A 4654-nucleotide genomic window follows, 5' to 3' on the forward strand; every position below is an offset into this window, starting at 1 on the left:
CACGCCGCTGGCTCCACATGGTTCATTTTCTGATGCCCACCCAGGAACCCCAGCCCCGTCCCAGAGGCCGCTGCCCCTGAGTTCTGACACTGTGTGTTTGGGAAGGTGGGTGAGGCTGGGCAGGGCTTGGCGGAGGTGGGGTGGCCACTGGCACTTGCCTGCTACTTGGAGTGCCCCAAAGAGGTGGCTGTTAACCACCCCCTCCTCCGCCCCCTGGCTCCCAGCTCTCTCCTGGAGTCTGAAGCCTGCAGGTCCGGGGAGGAGGTTTGGGATTCCCTGGTGGGCCTCGATGTCCCTTGGATCAGAGGTCATCCCTTCCTCCTCTCCTGGAAACAGAGACAGGGAGAAGTTGAGCAGGTATCAACTGGGGGAGGAGAGAGGGTCTCCAGTATTCCCCCCCCCCCCATAGAGACCAGGAAGGAGATCCTCTGTTTTGTAAACTAAGGATAACCGAGTTTGCTAAATTGAGAAGGGCTATTGGGCCCTAGAGGACACCAGGAGACTGGTTAGGACAACAGGACCTCCCTAGCCCTTCTACCCCAGCTGACCCCTGCGAGGGAGCGTTGATACATCATCAGGGAAAAAACTTTGCTCCAGGCATCCCTGATTCCCTCTCCCACCCAGAGAACTTTTGGTACAATCGACATCCTAGCCCCACCCAGAGGTGGCCCTCCCAGGCTGGTATTTATCTGCAAGGTTGTAGTCAAGAGGTTTTTTTCCCCCCTTTTTTTGTTTTTAAGCTTCTAGACACTCCTTGAAAGGTGTGTGTTATGGAGGGAAGGGGACAGAGCTGAGGACTGAAGCTGGGGCTTGGGGATTGCCACTAAGTACAGCTGATGGTTTCTCCCCAGACACTCGCCTACCAAGTACCCTTGGGGTGGTGCTGGGTCATTACTTCTGAGCCCCAGCCCCAATCCAGAGAAGCGCTGTTGCCCGCCCTCCACCCATTAGGTGAACAGCAGGACGCCCTGTTGGGGGCTTCAAGTCTCTGTGGGTGGGAATGCAAGTGAACTTGGGAGGGGGCACCGGCCTGTAGATCAGGGAAAGCGCTGTTGATCCCCTTTCTGTGGCTCCAACCTGTTGCTGCAAACCCATGAAGGTGGCCCTCAGCTCCCTGGCCTCCTGCCCTAGGTCATGAAAAACACTCTCCAGGGCAAAGCACCAGGGAGCGGCCTCAGCTGTCTCCTGTCCCCGGCTGGGTGCCTGCTGTCCCTCCCGCTTTCATGTTACTGTTGCAGCTTGTGCTGAGCCTGCCCAGTTGGAGGAGACTGGACACCCCTGCCTCCTGCCTCCTGCCTCCTGCCTCTCGCCTCCCACCACCCTGTCTCAGTCCCCACCTCTGCCCCCTGAAACGTGTGCCCTTGCCAAGGCCGGAGACCCACAGCCCTGAAACGAGAAGTGCCCTTAAGAATCACCCCAGCCCCCGCAGCCCTGGAATAAATTTTGCAATTAGTTTCCAGCTACTTTTGCCTGTTTACATTCTGGGGCCAAAGCAGAATGGCTCGGGTGGGTTCTGGGTGGTCTAGGGTGGGGCAGCACTCTGACTCGGATGGAGGTGGTACGCAGACCCTCTTTGGTTCAAAACTCTGAGGAGGCAGGTGAGCTGCGGGGCTGGGTGGGGGGACACCAGGCACTGTTGGGGTTTGGGCCCCACCTCATCCCTGGCACCCTGAGGCACTGGGAGGCCCAGGGAATGCTGTGGCTTCTCTACCTGTTGTACCCTGGCCATGCAGGCTCAGCCCCCATCTTGGGGCAGAAGGAGCAGTCATTTAAGGGGCACCTGCTGTGTGTCACCCTCATCTCACTGTCCCCGCTGCAGCCCTGTGAGGCAGGGGTTACACTCTAGGAGGGGAAGGCACTTGCTAAGAGCCCATGAGCCACAGACCTGGGAGACCAGACCCCTCAGAGCCCTGCCCTTTCCTGCCCGCCCCACCACGTCCCTCACAGATTCCTCCCCGGCCCCACGTGGTGGCGGCAGTGAGCACCGCCACCATCTGAGCCTTCCTCCGCTCCAGGACCCCTGCCCAGCGCTTCCCGCCTCATCTGGTCACTTTGAAGCCACTTCTGTAGGTTACAGATGAGGAAACGGAAGCACAGAGGGCCGAAGCAGCTTGCCCGAGGTCACACAGCAAAGAGGGGCACAGCCACAGTACAAAGCTCCATCGTCCTGATCCACTGTGATCAACTTGACTAGTCCATGTCCAGGGTCACCCTCAGCCTCCCGATGCTTCGTGCAAATTAGAAAAACATGTCCCCTCTAGGGTGATGTAGCCCCAGGCACACAGCTTGGCAGTGGCTTTTATGCAAAGAAAAAGGTGTCCCTCTTCTTCTTGGCACTTGCAGATGCCCTAGTTCCTGCCCTGGGCAATGTCCAGTCTTGTAGGCGGAGACCATCTTAAACTAGACTGTAGTCTGATGTGATACTTCATATGACTGAGACAGACAAGATGAGGAAGCGATTGACCCTGCTCCTGGGAGAGATGGGGGGTCTTCGGAACAGGAAGACTTTGTAGTAGAGGTGTCATCCAAATTGGGTTTTGAAGGATGCCCAGGAGTTCACCAGCTAGATAGGAGCTGGGGACAGTTCAGGCAGAAGGAACAGTGTGAGAGCAGAAGGATGGAGGGGTATCAGCGGCTGTGTTTGGGGACCTAGGAGAAGTTACTCTGACTGGAGAGTAAAGAGAGGCTGTGTGTAGGGGACAAGGGGGATATGGAATGGAGGAAGCTGGGGGATGGGAAAGGACCCTTTGGTCCCACATTTGTCCCCTCCCCCACAGCCCATATGATGGGTTTTTGAGGTGACAGGAGCCTATTGAAGGTGAAGGTGCTGAGATGCAGGTGGCTGGGAGACCACCAAGTGCCCTGCCTGCCTCCTTGCTGCCCCTTCAGGGTCCCGCCCCTTTTGTCCCCGTTGAGGATAGAGTGACGCACTTGGCCCAGTGTTCCCAGCACAGGGCAGGGGGCTCTGCTGGCCCCACGGAGCCATGCTGTCTTCTCTCTGGACTGCCTCCCCAGCCTGGCGCCTTCAAGGCCTTGAACCGCCTCTGGGCCACAGGCTCTGGCCCCCACAGCCCAGGCCACAGTGGACTTGGGCCACAGCTGACGCTTTCTGAGTGCTTGCTGAGGGCTGTGCCAGGAACCAAGTGCAGGACGGCGCGGACCCCTCGCATGGCCCGTTGGGTGGGTATGATGTCCCCCATTCGACAGAGGACGGATGGGCATGGAGAGGCTATACAGCCATCCTCAGCAAGAAGCACCCGGGCCCTGTACCTGTGTGGGTGGGGCCAACACCCTGGACAGATTTTGTCCCAGACTCAACCCAGGCAGGGTCCAGCGTGGAAGCTGGAGGCCCCTGGGAGCTGTGCGAGCCTCACTGGGTCCCGTCTGCTTCTCGTCCAGCCCTGCCCCACCTCCCGGGAGCTGCTTGGAGGTCCTGGTTATGCCGTGTCACCTGTCACCTGGCCCCAGCAGGATGTGAGCCAGGCTGGCATCAGCAGGACAGTGTTGGCTGCCTGTGTGCCCCCACTCCCAGAGCCTGGGCCCTCATTCCCCTGCTGCCAGCCTTGGGGTCCACCCTGGCACCAGGCCTGGTGCACAGCCCTCACATCCCTGCTTCCCTCCCTGCCCTGAAACCCATTCTACCGAGAAGAGACCAAGATTCAGAATGACCTTACCCACAGCCACACAACCGTGGTGGCAGGTCCTGGTCCCATGGTGTGACTTGGAGGTGTCCAGACTAGCAACTTACCTGCGAGCTGTCTGCCTGGGTGGCTCCCACTCATACCAACTGTCACCCCTGCCACCTGTGCTACAGGGCCTGGGAGACCCCAGGCCTGAGTGGTCTGAGCCTGTGTCCTCCTCTGCACAGCAGGACTGATGGCGGCTCAGCACTGCAGTGAGGACCCGCGACTCTAAGGTGGTAAAGGGCTCAGCACCGTCCAGTGATACAGCAAGCACTCCTAAATGCTGGCTGCGCCTACCCTGATGATGAGGCTGAGGCCCTGGAGTCCCAAAGCCAAGTGGCAGCTTCTCTGGCTTCCTCCCTCCTCCCAGAGGGCCTAGCGTCCCCTCCCTCTACCCAGGCCAGGGTGACTCCCAGAGGACAGGAGAGCCCAACAATTCTATTTATTACCAGATGGGGCAGGTGGGAAGGAGCAGATCACAGATAGGCAAAGACTGGGGGAAAGAGCCTGGGGACGTGGTGGGTTAGGGGAGCAGGGGGCTGAGGCCCACACTCCTTTAGGAAAAGCCAGAGGCTGAGGCTGCCGGAGCAGGGGCCGCTGTTGGCTCCCAGGGACTCCCACTGCGCCGTTCTGGGGTCTGGGGTCCCAGCAGAGCTGAGCTGGGCAGGGTCTGGCGACGAGTTTCCCAGACATTCCCTAGAAACCTGGTGGGAAAGTGCGCCCTTGGGCTGGGCTGGCAGAGGATCCTGGTGGGGAACCCGGGGATGGAAGGGCTCTGGGAAGTGAGGCTGGGGGAGACCCCGGCCAGTCCTCGCTGGCTGTGAGTCAGTTTCTCCATCCTCAGAACACCCGCATGCCCCGAGGGCTCCGCGGCCTTTCAGGAGGGGCGGTGGCGGCCCCGCGTGGGACACAGCCCGGCAGCCCCCGCTGCCCCGCGCCTTCACAACTCCGGCCGCTGAGTGGCCTGCGGG

Source organism: Colobus angolensis, unplaced genomic scaffold, assembly GCF_000951035.1.
Source record: "Colobus angolensis palliatus isolate OR3802 unplaced genomic scaffold, Cang.pa_1.0 Scaffold9, whole genome shotgun sequence".
Classification (NCBI taxonomy): Eukaryota; Metazoa; Chordata; class Mammalia; order Primates; family Cercopithecidae; genus Colobus; species Colobus angolensis.